This window comes from Protopterus annectens, chromosome 17.part0 (genome assembly GCF_019279795.1).
Source record: "Protopterus annectens isolate FY-2018-M chromosome 17.part0, PAN1.0, whole genome shotgun sequence".
In the NCBI taxonomy this organism is placed as follows: Eukaryota; Metazoa; Chordata; order Ceratodontiformes; family Protopteridae; genus Protopterus; species Protopterus annectens.
The window spans coordinates 454,928,502-454,950,262 of NC_056751.1; the positions used below are offsets into that span (position 1 = coordinate 454,928,502).

Here is a 21,761-nt window from a genome sequence, read left to right on the forward strand (position 1 = left end):
GAAAGCACTGGTTAAATCATGTAAAGTGAGCCATCAGTCATCAGAAATGTACTTATATCATAGAGAAAGCACTGGTTAAATCATGTAAAGTGAGCCATCAGTCATCAGAAATGTACTTATATCATAGAGAAAGCACTGGTTAAATCATGTAAAGTGAGCCATCAGTCATCAGAAATGTACTTATATCATAGAGAAAGCACTGGTTAAATCATGTAAAGTGAGCCATCAGTCATCAGAAATGTACTTATATCATAGAGAAAGCACTGGTTAAATCATGTAAAGTGAGCCATCAGTCATCAGAAATGTACTTATATCATAGAGAAAGCACTGGTTAAATCATGTAAAGTGAGCCATCAGTCATCAGAAATGTACTTATATCATAGAGAAAGCACTGGTTAAATCATGTAAAGTGAGCCATCAGTCATCAGAAATGTACTTATATCATAGAGAAAGCACTGGTTAAATCATGTAAAGTGAGCCATCAGTCATCAGAAATGTACTTATATCATAGAGAAAGCACTGGTTAAATCATGTAAAGTGAGCCATCAGTCATCAGAAATGTACTTATATCATAGAGAAAGCACTGGTTAAATCATGCAAAGTGAGCCATCAGTCATCAGAAATGTACTTATATCATAGAGAAAGCACTGGTTAAATCATGTAAAGTGAGCCATCAGTCATCAGAAATGTACTTATATCATAGAGAAAGCACTGGTTAAATCATGTAAAGTGAGCCATCAGTCATCAGAAATGTACTTATATCATAGAGAAAGCACTGGTTAAATCATGTAAAGTGAGCTATCAGTCATCAGAAATGTACTTATATCATAGAGAAAGCACTGGTTAAATCATGTAAAGTGAGCCATTAGTCATCAGAAATGTACTTATATCATAGAGAAAGCACTGGTTAAATCATGCAAAGTGAGCCATCAGTCATCAGAAATGTACTTATATCATAGAGAAAGCACTGGTTAAATCATGTAAAGTGAGCCATCAGTCATCAGAAATGTACTTATATCATAGAGAAAGCACTGGTTAAATCATGTAAAGTGAGCCATCAGTCATCAGAAATGTACTTATATCATAGAGAAAGCACTGGTTAAATCATGTAAAGTGAGCCATCAGTCATCAGAAATGTACTTATATCATAGAGAAAGCACTGGTTAAATCATGTAAAGTGTAAGGGAACACATATGTTTTGACCACCCCTCTAAATATAAATATATATATATATATATATATATATATATATATATATATATATGTATATACATATATATATATATATATATCTGTGTGTGAGTGTGTGTGTGTGTGTGTGTGTGCATCCATCCATCCTCAACCCCTTTCCCAATTTGCACATGGGGTCGGGGTGTCACTTCAACAGTGACAATCATTCTAAGCCAAAGTTTATACTGCCGGGTGGCTAGCCCTGCCATGGTAGTTCATCCTTACCACTCACTCACATACACAGACACACACACCTCTTTGGAATATGGGAGGAACTGAAGTACCCAGAGAAAACCCATGTGATTGCAGGGAAGATATGCAGACTTCACAGAGAAGACACCCCAGCTGAGAATTGAACTAGAGAACCTCTTGCTGTGAGGCAGCAGTGCTAACCACTGCACCATTGTAGCTGCATGTGTGTATGTGTGTGTGTGTATATATATGTGTGTATATATATATATATATATATATATATATATATATATATATATATATATATATATATGTACATATATATATATATATGGTTCTACCTCACATAAACGAAACACCACAACACCGACAATGCAATCACCGACACCACATAACCGACAGTACAAAAACACGAAATCCCACATGCCCGACAACGAAATAACCGACGGTACACAAACACGAAACCTCATACACTTCACACACCACAATCAACAACCAAAACACATTCTCCGTCCAAAAACCACATACACAACACAAGCACACCAAAATCCCTACAAACCCACACTAAACCACACATACACAACTACCTACAACCCTGACCCAAACCCTAACCCTGAGGTCCGTCACTACCGCACACTTACCTGACCTGCTCCCTAACCCTAACTCACTTATCCCGCCCCTAACCCAAACACAATCACTACCGCACACTTACCTGACCCTCTCCCTAACCCTAACTCACTTATCCCCCCTAACCCAAACACAATCACTACCGCACACTTACCTGACCCGCTCCCTAACCCTAACTCACTTATCCCGCCCCTAACCCAAACACAATCACTACTGCACACTTACCTGACCCGCTCCCTAACCCACCCCTATCCCCACTTACCTTACTCGCACCCTAACGTCCGTCACTACCGCATACTTACACAGCCTTTTCCCATTTCGGCATCCTCGGCGTCGGTGCTTTCATCCGTCGGGTCGGTCTTCTGCTTGTCGATCTTCTTGGTCCCATCGCGTCGGTCTTCTGCGCTGTCGATCTTCTGGGGCTCACGATTTCCCTGTCGATGTTCCGGCGTGTCGTTGAAGTGAGGTAGAACCATATATATATATATATATGTGTACTTATATATATATATATATATATATATATATATATGGATTTCCATGTGTGTACATATATAATACACGTACACACACTCACACATAAACACACACACAAGATTTTGTCTTTAAAATGCCCACCACTCAATTATAGATGCCCTTTGTTTATAATGGAGGTCCCACTAACTGACAGTTGCAAATACACAAGGGCTGAAATAACACCCTGTAGGAAAAGCACAACTGAATTACAGACATACAGTGATAGATTTCTGGCCACTGAGTGTTTTGTCATTGATACTGTGCTGCATCCTTATATCAAGGACAGAAGCAACTACAAATATTATAAAATATGTTGTTCTAGTTACTGCAGGAAAACAAGCAACCACTTAAGCAACTGAAGTGAATACAATAGAGATGATGATAAAAGTCAGTAAAAAGTCTTGGCTTTACACAGCATGGCAGAATTTTTGTTACACACAGTGACAATTTTTAAAAAAAAGAGATCGATTTTTAATTGGTTTTCAGTGAAGGAACACAGCAATTTTGTAAGTGTTACCTCCGTGACTGACCCCAAATCTGAAGAAAGAATAAATTTATGAATGACTGGTGTTACTGTCAGTACAACATTTTCTTTATGTCATTTACGGCATTAGATATTAGTTACTACTAAACCAAACACTCATTTTCTAACACCGAATTTGTTTTTGGAAATATTTACTAGCCTCTATATAAGGATTAGAAAGTATAATTGCAGAGTTACCCATATAGTGTATCAGGTTAACTCCTCCACTGGGCATCCCAATTACAAAGACGGGAGAGACAAGAGGCCCTTGCAATGATCCTTATGTAAGTCCAACAATAAAAGGAAGAAAAGGAATCCTCTCTAGTCCTCCATTAAGTGCGAGAGCAATTTGAAACAAAGACAATAAAATTAAGTCAGCTCAAAAGCTTCAAATGAAGAACAGTACCAATGCAATTAGAAAAAAACTAGTAATTAACTAACCATGCATTTCCTTTCTCTAATGCATATATTCCACCATATCAACAAGAATGTGCTCATTTCATAAGAAGGTGTGAAGAATTTTTGAGCAATGAAGTTATACTTGAATCTGTTATGTACCAAAGGAGCACCTGTTACAAGGATTTTTTTTTAATAGTTTTGAATGTGGAGAGAGTAAGACAATTAAATAGTAGTTTTTACATGTCGATGAAGATCCACTTTTGTTTAGGAGCAAGATGTGAGTTTTTTTTTTTTTTCTCAAATGGATGGAATCAGTTAGTCTAAGACAGCTTGGGTTATAAAGTAATTTGATAACAGACATAACTAGCTGCTTTCTTCATGTATTGTGGTGATATATTCTACAGATACAGACATCAGAACATAGGATCATGAGGAACATTAGATACCTAGCTGCATATCTCTAAGAAAACACACCTAAACATTTATGCTTCCATTTTCAAGCACTTGATAAGGCTTACCTCAAAAATCTAGTTGGTCTGTACATGGCAATCCTGGTGTAAATATGTGTCCACCCATTCAGTTATCAAGACTACATTTAAAGAACAGTGAAAGTACTACTTTGTTAGTCTTGCACTGGCAATTTATTCCATAGGTTGGCTCAACATTGAGTTAGTAACCTCAGCCTCCTGTGAGTCTAGATTATTTTTTATGTCGATTTAGGTCCACAGTGGGGGTGTTTGTAGAGCGTCTGTTTTTACTAACAAAGAGAAGATCAAACAGAAATGGGTCCTTCATGGCATAAAAAACAAGACAAAGGTCACCATGGAGCAGCCCATAAGTTACTGAGTATAAGAAGAGTCATGCTAATCTATTTAGATAGTTGAAAGATACAAGACCTTTGATTTTCATGGTAAGGTATCTTTTGGGGCCTTCCTAGTTGAGCAGTTTGCTTAGATTTATATGTACCAAAGGGGCATTATATTCATTGATGGGCCTTATAATCGAAGAAAGATAACCCCTGATTATTTGCAGTAGCTCTGGGCAGTGCTTGAGCATAAAGCACAGCAGTCCCCCATGGAATGTGGTGGCAATGCTATATTTTCTCCTATGCCACCCTGCCAGGGATATGCAAAGAGTTTCTGTTTGTAGACTTACCTGAGTAGGTGATGTACTGTTCAAGTTGTTGTGGACTCAGCTTAGTGACCCCGTCAGAATGTTCATCTACAACAGAGAGACAATAGGAAGAGGGTGATCATTGTACTCTATATCAAGTCAACAAACAATATAAATACAATGCACAGAGCCTTATCTAGACAGTGATGACATGAATTGAAAATATTCACTTCTTTTATCAGACTAGTTTCCAAAAGTAATAATTTTGTCAACTTTCCATCTTCTACAAAAGTAATACTGTTGAGGATGGAAACACTATCGACAAAAGATAAATATCAGAAGAAATAACAGTCTTGTTAAATGCAATGGGAGAAATTTTAAAATGATAAACATTAAGTTATTTACATTACATATGTACAGCTTAAAGAAGAAAGAGAACAAGGCAGTTGATCTTGGAATGGTTAGCATGAAAATATAATCCTGACTTGGTAAGCATTCATAGGAATATTAAAAGGAGAAAGATTTAAAACTCAGTAGATGTGATAGCACTGTGATGTTTTAGAGAATAGATTTAATTAGGGGTAATGATAATGATTTCAAAAGAAAATAATATTAAAACACCAGATATTTGCTGATTGAACAAATAAGAGTGCCACTTTGTATTTATAGAAAAACAAGAGGTTCATTTACAGTTGATTAACAGAATTCTGCATGAAGTCCCTAATAAGATGCTGAGAGACAACAATGCTAAACTCAAATGCCCATCTCAAAAGGAAAACATCTCAAACTCTTTTTTGGAGGAGGGCAAGACCCACTACACCCCCCCCCCCATACTTTTATATGGTCTCACAAACGTGAACATTGGAGAACTCCTTCAGAACAAAGAAATTACTACTGGCGAACACTTAGCAATCATGTCAACAGTGACTACCTTTGGATAACATTGATCAGCATGCTATTTCTTGGTGTCTTTGCTTCAGACTCTTAACACTTGAGGGAATTTGACCTCAGTCACCTGTAGATATAATACCCAGTTAACTTGCATGTCCAAGTAAGATGAAACAAAGGACATATTTAGAAAAAAAATTGGTATCACAGACGCAATCTTTTATGTAGCTGACTTAAAAATGTATGCTTTTTTTCCTGGAAGAAAACGGGAAAAATACTTAAAAATTTTAAGAATATACCCAGGAATGATTCATTGAAGCATTCTAGACAATTTATATATGCATTGTTGAGAGGACGGTTATGACTACTATTTAGTGAGTGTTATTTTTTTTATTAGTTAAATGTTATGCTTATTTTCTAATCACCTTTTCTTTTTCCCTTATTCCCAAAACTATTATAACTAAACATCTCCTAAAACTGAAACATGGCTCTAGTGCTCCTAACAGTTTACCTCGAGAATATCTGCAAATGTCAGAAGGATCCCATCAGCATACTTCTCAACAGATTCCCTCCAAAAGTTCTATGTTCCTACTATCAGGAAAAAAGCATATTTTCATCCCTTCCATAAAGGTGGTGATATAACACAGATATTTTTAATTTCCGATCTATTGCCATTCTCTTCCCTTTCCCTAAAATCCTGAAAAAATGTTTCCATTATCACCTCCTAATGTATCTGCTACTAAACCAACTCATCTCCCCAACTCAACATGGGTTTAGACCTGGCCACAGCACAACTACTACTCTTATTTCCTTCATGGACAGAGTTAAGCAAGCTAGAAAGGTGATACATTTGTATTGTCACTCTCTCTCAGCCTCTCAGAAGCCTTTGATATGGTCTCCCACCCTCTACTCCTCAGTAAACTCTCCTCCCTCGGTATCTCCCTCCAACTCTGAACTTTTTCACCAGCTATTTAAAATGCAGACAACAATCTACTAGATGGCTCAAGTCTTTCTCTCCATTTCTTGAGTCTTCCAGAGGTGCTCTTTAATGCTCCATCTTAGGAGTGCTTTTTCAGTATTTTTATAAATGACTTGCACAACAATGTTAAAAATGGAACTGTTGTACAATATGCAGATGATTCAACCATTATTTGCTCTAAATCAACAACAGAACTTCTATAGATAAGCCAGAATGCCTTTACCACCACTGAAATGTAGATGGCTAATAATTATCTAGCTCTAAATCCTAACAAACACAAATTGCTATTTGCTCCCAAGAAAAACCTATCTGTTAACCAAACATTTTTCACCATTCATTCTCAAAGCTACATCACAGTACAGATTGTCTACCACACTAAATTACTAGGAGTTATTCTTGATGAAAACATGACATTTGACCTTTACAGCCACAATAATAAAATAAAACATACTAGGCACCATCTACAGACATAAAAAGTGTCTTAACTGCTCTATTAAGTGTACTCTTGCCTTAACCTTTCTTCTATATGGTGCTCCTGTCCTTACAAATATCCAGTCCTCCCTAAAAACCAAGCTTGAGTCATGTTACACCAAGGTTGCAGAGTTTGCAACCAATGCAAAATACTCTTCTCATCATAGCATCACCCTAAAATTACTTAACTGGCTTGAACCTCCACATTATCTAGCCTTCCTACAGCTAACCACAGCACACAAAATCATTTACAAACCCTCAGACTGCCCAGCCTTTTTTTTCCCATCTTAACCCACTACTATCCAAACAGGTCACTTAGATCTGAAAATCAACTTCTCCTGCAAGTAGACAAACCTAAACTCCCAGCTGTTGACATGCTTTATTCCTTCTCTATTGCCAAGCTTTGGAATTCTCTCCCATTAGCTATCAGAACTTACATCAATATTTCTTCCTTCAAAAAATTTCTGCGGCAACAACTCTCCACCCTATGGCAATGCGGATGTCTCAAAGCTCATCCATCCATAACCTGACTCCTCATACCATATGTTGCACCTTAATTTACATCCTCACCTCTTCAAAATTTCCTTTATCACTACTTAAAACATATATAACTTGTCTATTTTGCCTTATTATCTGCCTTTGCCTAAATATCTCTCTACTCCTCCACTCCGCCCTAAGAACACTTTGTAAATACTGCTAAATCACTGTTTTATCACCATATTATCTCTAAATGTATAATAATATGATTATTTGATTAGTATGTAATTTGTAACTGCATAAATCTGTACATATTGCGTATTTACACACTTTTTTTCTACTATTGTTTAATACTGTTTTTGTTAATACTGTTTGTATCTACTAACTGTTTTGAATATTATGTACTGTCATACAAACCTACTAATGGTATTGAATTTTATGTACTGTTATACTAATTGCCTTGTGGAGCTTTGCTCCCCGGTCATCCAGTGAAAATGGGCCCAGTGGAATTTTCCAGTAAACAAATGCCAGTTAATATTATTAATTATCATACAGCTTGATGTTTGTAAGGATGAAACACTTTTTTTTTGAGAAAACTGGAGCATCATTTTTTTCAAAGTTTATGGAGGGATCATGAGTCCCTAAGAAAATTTTATGGAACATAGTCTGAATGGTGTGATTTTTTTTTAAACTGAAACTGGTTACAGAGTATTACTTGTTGTGAATGTTACTGCAGAAAGAAGTGAGATATAAAACAGTTTTGTGGATGGATTACAAAAACCCTGAACAAATGTGTCGCTAACTATTCTGGCACCAAACAGGTTCCTCAATTTGCCCCCCCCCCCCCCAAAAAAAAAGCTCTTTGAACTTTAAGTCTCTCCTCTTCTCTCTTTTTTTTTAAACTGTAGATTATGCATGTGATACAAGGAACACTAAAGAATTTCAGAAAAATTGCAAATACCTCTACTGCACTAAACAAAGACAGGGGTCATGATTAGCAGAAACTTTAACACTTTCTGAGTAGGGCAGCTGCCCCTTTAGTCCCTCCCTAGCTATGCTTCTGATTGTGAGTAATGTAACTGTTCAGAAAAATATTTTTGTTGATAAAATGAACATGGATCTTATGACAATGTGTTTAAAGAATCTAACTTATGTATTAAATGGAAGGAAGGAATACAAGTCTTTTTTCTAGTGGAGTGTGGATTGGTTGCAACATCTTTTGTTGAGTATAGTTATGTGTGTTTTTAAAGTAACATCTCCATGTGTAAAATTCTCACATAAGTTTAGAAAGGCAATTGACTGTATAAGGTAGTTAAAGGAAAAGCCCATCAATGCTGCGTGAAATGCTGTGACTTGAATAAGAAAAATATATGTTCATTCCTCCACTGAAGAGTTAATTGTGTAATAGTGGAGGGTATATGCCCACAGATTTGTGCTTCTAGAAGTTGAATATACCATTTGGGACCAACTGTGGGTAAGGTATGAAGTAAGTTCAAACAATGAACTATATGGACCTGAAAGGAAGGCCAAGACAATCCCAACAGCATACGCCTCCATTTAAAAAACGGTTGATAAAAGGGCTGTGTGAGACTAAATCTATATTATAAAGATATCTCTCTGGATTGTGGTCCTTACTTCTAAGATAAATATTTTGTGAAATTCACTGAGAAAAGCCAAGTAGACTACGTTTTGTTTGATTCTTAAATAAAACTTTTTTGATGTATTTTGCTTTCTTGATATATATCTACACACACACACTATATATATATATATATATATATATATATATATATATATATATATATCTTAATACTCACTCAAGGCACTCCTAAAATGGAGAACATCGATATCCGTGCAGTGACTGAGACCCGATTCAAGGCTCCAGAGAGCAACCCTGCACAACCAGGCTATAACTCATACCACACTTTTCGGCCATTTAACCTGGACCGAAACACCAAAGGCGGGGGTGTGTCCATATTCATTAAGGATATCCACACCTCCAGGCTAGTTGCTCAGCATAATGCATAATGGTTATCCAAGTACAACTAACTCTGGGCAAAACTGCAATCCAAATAGTAGCTTGCTATAGATACCCCACCATGCCCCAGGATTCCCACTCCTCTTTTCTTGATATACTGGAAAATATGAGGGTTCAACCAAACACCCTAATAATGGGTGACTTCAACTACCCCACCATTAACTGGGAAAAATATTTGTGTACCAACTCCTTAGTTCAACGCTTTCTGGAATTCATAAACTCCAATGCCCTGGATCAACTTATCCACACCCCCACCAGGGGCAACAATATCCTAGACCTAGTCGTTACCAACATGAGTGACCAATGTTCCACACCTGAAGTCAACTCCTCGTTGGTCCGATCCGACCATAAGCTAATCACCCTTGATATCCACATCCTGCCCCCACCCCCACATTAAGGAAACCATGGTACAAAATGTCTCCAAAGCCAACTTCATGCTTCTTAAGACAGAAGTGGTGAACTTCATGACACGCATGCAGATGGACAATACAGTTACAACTGCTGAATCCTACACAAATGCACTCTATAAGCACTTACACGAGTGCATGGATCATGCTATCGCAAAAAGAAACAAGATGCTATCCTCCAAGAAAAAAGGAAGCCAATCTGGTTGTCCCCTGCCATAAACAAACTTTACAACAGAAGAAAGAAACTGTTGCAAAGGAGAGTAAAATCCCATGAGTGGAGGAGCTCCCTGGTCAGCCTCAGTAAGGAGCTGAGATCCCTTATAAGATCCTCCAAAGCTAGCTACGAAAACAAAATCGCCACTAGTTCTAAAGGACAACCACAAAGCATTCTGTAGCTATGTCAAGAATCTCTATAGCAATACCCAGATCTGCTCTGAGTTACAGCACAACGGCACAAAAATTACAGAACCAACTGATATTGCCAACATCCTGGCAGATAGGCTCAGTGCTAACTTTAACCCCCCCCCCCTCAAGGGCCCATGTCTATACAGGAAGAATGCAGAATCCCTGTAATCACAACTACGCAGATAAAAACTACACTCTCTAAAGCAAAAAACACAGCATTCATGGAACCGGACAACATCCCAGGCTGCGTTTTACACGAACTTCAAAAAGAACTGACTCCCAACTGAAGCACCGTGCTCAATTATAGCCTCGCATCAGGCTTTGTGCCCACTGAATGGTGCACAGCAACAGTTATCCCACTCCACAAAGGGGGAGCCACCACTGATCCTGGGAACTATCGACCTATTAGCCTGATGAGCCTGGTCTGCAAGGCCATGGAACGTATCATCATGGAACTTATAAAAAAAGACATTAGTAACCTCCAAACTCTGGATCCCACCCAGTGCGGGTTTATGAAAGGCAGATCATGCCTCCTGAACCTGATCAACTTCTTTGAGGCAGTCACCAAAGCCGGAGATGAGGGTAAGGTGGTTCACACAACCTATCTTGACCTCACCAAGGCTTTCGACACCATCCCCCATTCTGGAATTATAGCTAAACTCACTAAACTAGGTATAAATCCCTATGTCACAAGATGGGTTGCCAACTGGCTCACTGACAGAACCCACACAGTAAAAGTTGCAGACTCCAAATCTGACCTCAAAGCAGTGATATGTGGAGTACCACAGGGTTCCATCCTGGGACCTCTCCCATTTGGTATCTACTTCTCTGAAGTACAGGCTAACATAGAAGGCCTCTGGCTAATGAAGTTTGCAGATGACTGCAAACTAGGAGCCATAGTCAAGTCCTCAAATGATGTGGACATCCTACAGAAGGGCCTCGCTGAGACAGATGCCTGGTGTCAGAGCCATGGCCTCAAGCTCAATGCAAAAAAGTGTAGTGTCAACCCGTTTGGTAAAAACTCTGCACCCATGAACTACCACATAGGCAGCAATCTACTTAACACCGAATGTGTGACAAGAGACCTTGGGACCCAGGTGGACAGTAGTCTGTCCTTTGATAGTCACATTGCCACAGTAGTCAGGAAGTGCTTCTACATGGCACACCTCATCATAAAAGGGTTCTCATCCAGGAAAAAAGAGGTCGTTGTTCCCCTCTACTTGACACTCATTAGATCCATTATAGAGTACAACTCCCCTTTTGGAATGTACCTCATAAGACATCTGCAGCAGCTGGGAAGGCCAAAGAAGTACCTCACAAAGAGGATTACTGGCCTCAAACAAATGTCCTACACTGACCGCCTCAAAAACTCCAGCTTTACTCCATAGCATATCAACTACTCTGAGGTGATCTCTGCCTAACATATAAAGCTATGTCAATCCCAGAGCTGTTGGACATGATACACCTAAAGAGGTCCCAATCCCTCAGAGCTACACGCTCTAGGGACCTAAACCTTGTCATCACAATAAACAGGACATGCTGGAGGGATAGATTCCTGTCCCAGAGACTTCCCATACTCTGGAACAGGCTACCCATCTATGTCAAGCAAAGCTCTTCATTAGCACTCTTCAAGAAAAATCTTGATGAGCGGATGGGAAATAGGAAATGCACCCCATGGATCACTTCTGTGTCTCTGCTCGACAGTGGCACAGGAAAATTACTTTCTTGGGTAGCGTAAGCTAGGGAACCTTGTTGACTAGGCTTACATAGGCCCTTGGGCCGATGGCCTAAGCCTAGTGCCTACCTATGAACCTATACATATATATATATATATATATATATATATATATATATATATATATATATATATATATGTGTGTGTGTATATATATACATGTATATATATATATATATATATATAGATAGATAGATATAAATATACATACACAATGGATATAATAAGTGTACACACCCCTGTTAAAATGCCAGGTTTTTGTGATATAAAAAAATGAGACAACAATAAATTATTTAAAAACTTTTCCTAACTTTAATGTGACCTATAACCTTTTTAATTCAATTGAAAAACCAATCTATTAGGGAAAAAAATATCAAAAATAAAAAAAAAAAAAACGTACAATAAGCTGGTTCCATTATTATGCACACCCTTAAATTAATACTTTGTTGAAGCTCCTTTTGATTTAATCACAGCATTCTGTCTTCTTGGTTAGCAGCTTATCAGTATGGCACATCTTGATGTGGCAATATTTGCCCACTCTTCCTTGCAAAAGTGCTCCAAATCTGTTAGATTGCAAGGTCATCTCTTGTGCACAGCCCTCATCAGGTCAACCCTCAGATTTTCTATTGGATTCAGCTCTGGCTGGGCCATTCCAAAACTTTAATTTTCTTCTGGTGACGCCATTCCTTTGGTGATTTGGATGTATGTTTGTGGTCACCATCATGCTGAAAGGTGAAATTCCTCTTCATCTTCAGCTTTCTAGTAGATGCCTGAAGGTTTTGGGCCAAATGTGACTGGTATTTGGAACTGTTCATAATTCCCTCCAACTTGACTAAAGTCCCAGTTCCAGTTGAAGAAAAGCAACCCCAAAGCATGATGCTGCCACCACCATGCTTCACCATGGGGATGGTGTTATTTTGGTGATGTGAAGTGTTGTTTTTGCGCCAAACGTACCTTTTGGAATTGTGGCCAGAAAGTTCAACCTTGGTCTCATCAGACCTTAACATATTTTCCCACATGCTTTTCAGAGACGCTGTATTGTTTTGCAAATTTTAGCTGGGCCTGGCTGTTTTTCTGTGTAAGAAAAGGCTTCCGTCTTGCAACCCTACCCTATAGTCGAGACATATGGAGAATACGGGAGATTGTTGTCACATGTAGTACACAACCAGTATTTGCCAGAAATTCCTGCATCTCCTCCAGTGTTACTGTAGGTCTCTTGGCAGCCTCCCTGACCAGTTTTCATCTTTTTTCATCAATTTTGGAGGGACGTCCAGTTCTTTGCAACATCGCTGCTGTCTCATATTTTCTCCACTTTTTGATGACTGCCTTCACTGTGTTCCATGGTATATCCAATGCTGTGGAAATTTTTTTGTACCCTTCTCCTAAATGATACCTTTCAACAATGAGATCCCTTTGTTGCTTTGTAAGCTCTAGGTGAACCATGGCTTTTGCTGTAGCAGGCAACAGAGTAAATGTCAGAAATATCCTACTAACACAGCTGAACTTTATTTAGGGTTAATCAGAATCTCTTGAACTGATGGCAGGTGTGTACCCAAGAAGAATGAATGCTGTAATTAAATCAAAAGGTGCGTCAGCTACGTATTGTTTAAGGGTGTGCACACTTAATCAACCAGCGTATTGTGCATTTTTTTATTTTTCCACTAACAGATTTGTTTTTCAATTGAATTGCACAGGTTATAGGTCACATTAAAGGTGGGAAAAGTTTGGAAATTATTTATTGTAGTCTCATTTTTTTTATATCACAAAAATCTGGCATTTTAACAGGGGGTGTGTATACTATATATATATATATATATATATATATATATATATATATATATATCTATATATATCTATATCTATATATCTATATATATATATATATATATATATATATATATATTACACGTGTGTGTGTGTGTGTGTGTGTGTGTGTGTGTGTGTGTGTGTGTGCACATATCAACTGCTTCTTGTTAAAACAGAATGTATCAAAACTTTAGCAATCAAAAAATAATTTCCTTTTGAGGCCATTAGCTAAAGCTTTCAGTACAATTTTGCATAATTCTATGATGAAGATACACAGCATGGATTTGAAGAAATATTATTAAGTAGGTTTATATCATAGTTGCATAGCAAGACTTAAATGTGGCTGTTGATTAATGGGGTATTAGGAGACAAAACATTTATATTAAATGGCTTCAATTAAGGATATCCAAGTTCAAATATTCTTAAATTAATGATGAATGATATTGTGGGAAAACTTTATAAGTAAACAAGGAATTTTGGATGTTGCATGGGAGAGGTGAGAAGATTGTGCTTCCCAGCACAATATGCCTTGTAGATGACTTTTTGTTTTCTTTTGTAAAGGAAAGGGGTTCGGTGCCAGACAGGCTAAGTAGTTTTGCAGCTGAATGTCCATAAATAGCAAGGCATATAGTAAGACTGGAGAGATTAACACTGGAAATACTCACATGCACACTCAGGGAATTCATACTTATGTAATGGAAGAGAATGAGAAAAAAATTATAAAAAAATGTGTGTGGAATCAAGAGATATTAAATAGTGGAAAGAGTTTCCAAAAAGTATATTAGTTGAAGAGTGTTTGTACTGGCAAACTATGCTATATTGCAAAGTATACCTATATTACAAAAACATAAGGTGTGCATTTTAGGAATTCTTTATTTTACTGCAATATGTGACTATAGGTTATAACTAATCAATGAGAGATTTTATGCACACCATAATAAAAAAGGATTTGTATATTATTAAGCCAATTTTTATTTTTGTGAACAAATCTATGCTATCTCTTTTTAGTTAGAGGGAAAGACTGTGAGTATTAGATCATGGTATAAGGTGCTATGACTAGTACCAGTGAATTCAAAAAGGCTTGTATAATATAATATTAATATAATATTGCAGACACAAGAATGTGGTATAGTGAGATTATGCAAATTATTTTTTAATGTTTTTTGAGAGTCCTGCCTAGAGCTTTTCAAGAGTGAGGAGATAAAATCTAGCATTAGGTGAATTTATATGGCTTCTTGAAACATCAGAAGTTACTTACTAAGGCACAGATGTATTAGCGCATTAACAGAGACAGGTTTCTTTTTTTATTGGTGAAGATGCACATTTAATTTGAGATTATTTTCCTTTCACTAGTTAACATGATCTAACCCATGTTGATGCAATTGTGAATCAGTGAAAGCTAGAACACACAATTTCAGTTGTCTACAAGTAGACAACTGTAGGTTAGTATTGTTGGCTACAAGGTTTAAAAAATATATGCCAAATAGGAAAGACCCCTACAATAAGCCCTGTGGTACACCTCTGGCAATTTTTCTGCTTTTGGAAGTGGCACCTGTGGGTCTAATCACATGGGGTGTTTGGTTTGGTTACGTGCAGAATATATTTATGCTGGAATCTTAGAGGTGATGGTATGTTCCAGAGTTGGAGTGCTTTTGTGGTTTGTATGTTATGTTGTAAATAGTCTTAAATTGTCATAAGAAGATGTTACATCTCATTTAATGTGTGCAATATTGTGCTAGGATGTTGAAAAATACAGTTCATGGGTGACAGGTCTTAGTTTGCAAGCATCTTTCTGTTTAGTGTATACTTGCCAGGATTCAAATAACACTGTGTAGCAGTTATAATTACATATTCATGCCAAATACCACATTTAAATGTAAACAAAGTCAACGCCCCATTGGTCCGATCTGACCATAAGCTAATCACCCTTGATATCCCACCCCCACCCCCCATTAAGGAAACCACGGTAAAACATTTCTTCAAAGTCAACTTCATGCTTCTTAAGACAGAAGTGGTGAACTTCATGGCACCCATGCAGATGGACAATACAGTTACAACGGCTAAATCCTACACAAATGCACTCTATAAGCACTTACATGAGTGCATGGATCGTGCTATCCCAAACAGAACCAAGATGCTATACACCAAAAAATGAAGCCAATCTTGTGGTCCCCTGCCATAAACAAACTTTACAACAGAAGGAAGAAACTGTTGCAAAAGAGAGTAAAATCCCATGAGTGGAGGAGCTCCCTGGTCAGCCTTAATAAGAAGCTGAGATCCCATATAAGATCCTTCAAAGCTAGCTACGAAAACAAATTCATCACTAATTCTAAGGACAACCACAAAGCATTCTATAGCTATGTCAAGAATCTTGATGGCAACACCCAGATCTGCTCTGAGTTGCAGCACAACGGCACGAAAATTACAGAACCAGTGTTATAAAATCTGAACTATCTAAAACATTCTCTTGCATTCATTTTTATAGATTTGAGGTTATGAAAACATTACTGTAGGTATAATACCTTATTAATGTATGTATTTTACTAAATTCTGGTCTTTGATAGGGTGAGTTGTGTCATGTCATTAATTTTAAATTGTTTAAAAGATGGCTATTTAGTTCAGATTTTATAACACTGAAGATGAACTTGTGTCCAAAAGCTCTGTTTTGTAAGTTTTTTATTAAATTTATTTCAATGTTGTGAAGTTCGCTTTTTTCTTTATTAGTATTGGTTGGCTGGCTTTTCTTCACTTTACCACATTGCTCAGTTTCTGTTTTACATTTGTATTATATAATATCAAAGTTGGAGTCAATGACTGCCCACAGTCTGAAGTCCTCCAGACAGCTGTTTGGACACAGGATGTATGTGTCATTTCGATGTCTGTGACTTACATAATGGACAGGAAAGGGGCTAGCACACAGCCCTGATGTATGGCCCTGATCAGTGGACTGAGGATGTAGGGCAATTCACACATTTCAACATATTTAGATGCCAAATATGTGAGCAAATGGTCTACCCACTTGGTGATATAGGTGTTTATGGTCACATCTGACAGTGTTGAGTGAATACCTCAGTGTGGATTTGTGTCAACTGCCTTGGCCTGGTCAAGTTCCAGAGGATGTTAGTGTTGTCATCATGCATGCCCTTGATGAACTCTGAGATGTAACACACATGGATGTAGCTTTAGCAATTCACGTCTTTTTCACATAGCCAGGATATTACCAGTGTCCATTTCGAAAAGGTCCATGATTGCATATTGGTCTACCTCACAGATGAGGAGTGTCAGAATGTGTCTATACATGCATGCATCAAGTGCTGCTCCCCCAACTCAGATGGCTGCATATGATGTATACCTTTCTCCAGGAACATATTCAGTCTGGAGGTTGTGTTGAAGTCTGTATCCAACCATATCAATTAGGTTTATGTTCTGAATCATGCCACAGGCGATCTCTGATGTTGTCATAGCCCATAGATTCTGTATGAAATGCCTGGAAGAAGGTAAGACAGTGCATATTGCCTATCTTGATCTAAAGCTAGGGTTTGGACACAATCCCTCACTCAGGTATCATTAAGAAACTCTCCCAGCAGGGGATTATCCCTTATGTAAATAGATAGTTAACCAATTGGCTCACTAACAGAATACATACTGTGAAAGTTGGTGAATCAACCTCTACTAGTAGAGCTGTCACCACTGGCATACCCCAGGGATATGTGCTGGGCCCTTTACTGTTTGGAAGCTATTTCTCAACAGTCCAACCTAATGAATACAGCCTTTGACTTACAGGAAGGGCTAACACAGACAAATGATTGCTGCAAAAGCCACACTGTCTACAAATGAAAGCAAAAATGTGTTATTATGTTTGCCTTCTGCAAAGTGGAATTCTCTGCTGATTCCAGCATTGACAACACCCCCTTGCTCAAACAGAGTGGCACTAGACCTGAGAACACACACAGATAGCTATCTGAATTTTAACTTCCACAGTGATATGGAAAGGCTAAATAATGTACCTCATAAGTCAGGCCATCGTATCCAGATCTGAGGATGTTACAAGAGCACTGTACTCTATCCTCATCAGAATACTAGAGTATAAAGCTCCCTTTTGCATGTACCTCAACAGACACCTGCATCAGCTGGAAAGACCACAGGGGTTTCTCACCCTGAAAATATAGGGCCTACAAACCATGCTATGATGTATGCGGATAGACTGAAAGCTCTGTCACTGTAATCTGTATTGTATAGGATGAAGTGACTTGTGCCTGGCTTACAGGCCAGTCTGTGACCCTGTCCTGATGGAAATATTACACATCTGGAAATCAGCGAAGACTGGTGATAGTAATATGGTAATAGCAGTGTCTTGCATGCTGGTGTAAAATGCCCTCTCTAATGTCACACACACACACACACACACACACACACACACACACACACACACACACACACACACACACACACACAGATACACAAAGACACACACACACACACACACACACACACACACACACACACACACCCACACCCTAGTTGACTGCAACAAGATTAGAACTCCTACATACATAAAGACACAGACTAGAAAAGTCAGTACTTTACACCAGCAGCATGGCACAAGTGTGACTTTTACAAGGCTGCAGGACAACTTATAGTGGATGACATCAGCAGCGAATGTTGGAGAGATGATGTTGACAGACCTGCATGAAATGTATGTGTAGGCCTGTGGAAGTGTCAAAATATTGGCAATCCATGAGACTGGATTGGTAAATGCAGAATGTACACTTATGCTCTTCTGACTAGATAGACACACACCCACATCTCCCAGTTGACTTCAGTGAGAACAGAACACCTACCCAAGTACACAGATAGAGAACTCTGTATTTTATGCAAGCTTCACAGCACAAGTATGACTTTTACAAGGCTACAGGACAGCTTATAGTGGATGACATCAGCAGTGGATGTTGGAGTGAAGATGTGGGGATGCCATCATGAAATGGATAATTAGCCATGTCTAACTGTCAAGATATTTAAGATCTGCATGTTACCAGACTGATGAGCATGCGATGTGTTGTATTTGGTGACTGTGTTTCCAACATGCAGGTAAACTTTAGGATAGCTTTACAATCTATTTGCAACAAGTGTTTACATTACTACAAGTATTGTAAAATCTGAAGGTGTATTGTCATTATACTGATGTGCATGGCATATAAGACAGCATCTGTTATTTATGTAATGTAGTTGATATGTTTGTGAACAAGTACTGAGAGACCAAGAATTCAACAGATTTATTTTGTAACAATTTATAACATAAAAAGTTTTGAAATATTTGAAATGTTAACTCATTTTTGGAAATTTTTGTTGAAGGATGAGTTTTTATCTGATGTGTTACCGAAATGTTTTTCTAAAGTGTACCAGAGGGGTGGAAGTATAAAGGATATGCTAGCACATGGACGTTTTATTATGCCAAATTGTGCAGTACCTAGTTGTATATTTCAGACAGGTACCTTTAAATGTGGCAAATGTTCAGTGTGTCCACATATAGTTAATTGTTTTAAATACATTAATAATGTACTCTTTACATCTAAAGAAAGATTTTCATGTGAAACTAAGGAGTTAGTGTATGCTTTAAGCTGCCCCTGTAATATGTTTTATGTGGGGGAAACGGAGAGAATGTTCCACTCACATTTTATGGAACTTAGAGACATTAAGAATGGGAGGAAAGAAAATATTATTGCTGCTCATTCTATAGAATCACATAATAGTGACTATTCATTGTTAAAAAGCTGTGTTTTGGAACAAATTGTTTCTTTTTGTGGAGACTATAATATTTTAAAACTTTTATACAAAGAAAGTATTTATATTTTGAAATTTTAATACCATGGTCCCTAAAGGACTTAATGGTGAAATTAATTGGAGATGTTTGCTTTAAGAAATAATTGAATTTATATAATTATTTTATTGTTTTATTGCTTAATTATTGTTAAAATGTGTACTTAAGCAGAATTTGTGATTGGATTTGTATTCCATGAAGGTGTTTCTACACCGAGGCGCTAGAATAAACTGTGCTTTTTTATCTTGTGAAGTCTATTCCACTTGGATCTTGGTTGTTTATTATTTTATAACTTCTGGTAGTTGTGATATACTGAGAGACCAAGGTTGCAGTGCATGGGAGGAGGTAACAGATGGCTGCATTGTAAATGTGTGTAATTTTCTTAGATAGTGCCTTTATTTTGTTTGTTTCCACATGTAGTTTCATGGCATGAAGACTTAATCGACAGTAAACAAAAGTAATACGTGCTATTGTCCACTTTGTATAGCACACCATTGAGCAGCAAGATTGCACAATGGTTGGCAAAGTGTTTCTGCATGTGAGATACACATTTCTTCTTTCCCTGTTTGCATGTAGTTAAGCAATTCAGACATGCGAGCCTCAATGCAAAAATTCTGAGAGGTCCTAATACTGAGGATATGAAATACACTTACTGCTTAGCTCTGTGGCAACAGGTGTAAATCATTGACACATTTCTTTTGGAACCCAAATAATATAGGGTCTAAGGCAGGTGTATGCAATACTTTTAAATAAGTAATGACAATGCAATGAAAATACTCTTTATACTGTACTGACCATGTGCTACTGTGTGCTGAGATAGCACAGCATGTTTAAGCCAAATTGTATGGAAGTAACCACATCACAGAAGAGCCATTCACTGTTGTTTAGCATTGGCACAGATGGAGAAGCCAAAAAGTGAAGGGCTCCATTGGTTCATTTGTCACTTGTAGTTGCTGTGTGATTCCATTTTTTTGACCAAATTATAGGCATTAAAATGGGGTAGATAGGAAATTGGTGAAATGGGTGAAACAGGGGGAAGAACAAAGGGAAAGCAACAGATGAATTTGCATGAGTGAGGTAGGAAACAACCATAGCTATTCAGTTCATCAACAGTGTAAGAGGGAAATACGTGCAGAATATTAGAAGAATTTGGACTGTCAACTCCACAGTGAGGTGACAACAATACAGTCATATTGTATAGCCAATTGGACCAAATTAAGTATGTCAAGAAGACACATGTGCGAAATGGAGAGCTATGCATGGGACAGTATTTTTTATGGTGGGACAGGTGCCCTTTTTTACTTTAGTAAGAGAGGAATGCTGGGTAATGGACATTGGTATTTCTCGGTAAGGTAAGTTGAGTAGGTGAGAAAGCAAATGCAAACAAGACAAGACACAAGGATGGTGAGGGACACAAAAGGATGAAGGACACCATAATTAGGTTGAGGGAGGGGATAATGCAAGTCATGCCCATCAAATACCGGGACAATAAGATTCTAGCCCTCACCCACAGGATTGTCCTCACCATCCCCTTTCTCCACTGGCTGCTGGAGTGGTTTATGTCTCATTCTTCTACAGACCAGGAGGGAGAGAAGACTCTCCATCCAGTGTAGGCATACACCAATGGTACTGTGCATGACCCTATGCACCAACCTTGGCATCTCTTGGCTGGGATGAAATCCTAATCTCCGCCAGTTCTCCAAGAGGATAACATAACACTGTCTGCCAGGGTAGTGCTACTTGAGGGTGCAGGTAGTGCAGATACAGCAGAAGCAGTTTCCTCAGGTTGGGTCCCAGATGCACTGCGCGTTGGTGCCAAAGCCAGTGGAATGAGGGCAGGCTGAGTCCACTAGGGTTGGCCTACCTCCCTGTGCTGTGAACCATTTAGTGAGTTGTTACAGATGGATGACATGGAGATATTTTGGCAGCAAGTAAGAGAAAATAAAAAAAGAGAGATAAGAGTTGGGGTGAGAGACAGATAGATAAAATTAGTACCATCATATGCAACATACAATGCATTATGACAATAATACAAGTATTTTATCTGAAGTTTTACATGCAAGTAAACTTCCTAACAACTACAAACTATAGTTAAATATTGCTTAAAATAATCCTTGCAATGTGCAGATATTGTGCA

The 21,761-nt window shown here is 38.0% G+C and overlaps 1 long non-coding RNA gene across 1 annotated transcript in view; it reads right to left on the minus strand.

Annotated features, from left to right (window-relative positions):
- Positions 1–4,642: 4,642 nt before the first annotated feature.
- The window catches only part of LOC122791303, a 969,057-nt gene continuing 951,938 nt past the window's right edge, over positions 4,643–21,761 (minus strand). Inside the window, exon 3 of the long non-coding RNA XR_006363128.1 lies at positions 4,643–4,708. This is a non-coding gene — a long non-coding RNA (uncharacterized LOC122791303). The remainder of the gene's footprint in view (positions 4,709–21,761) is intronic.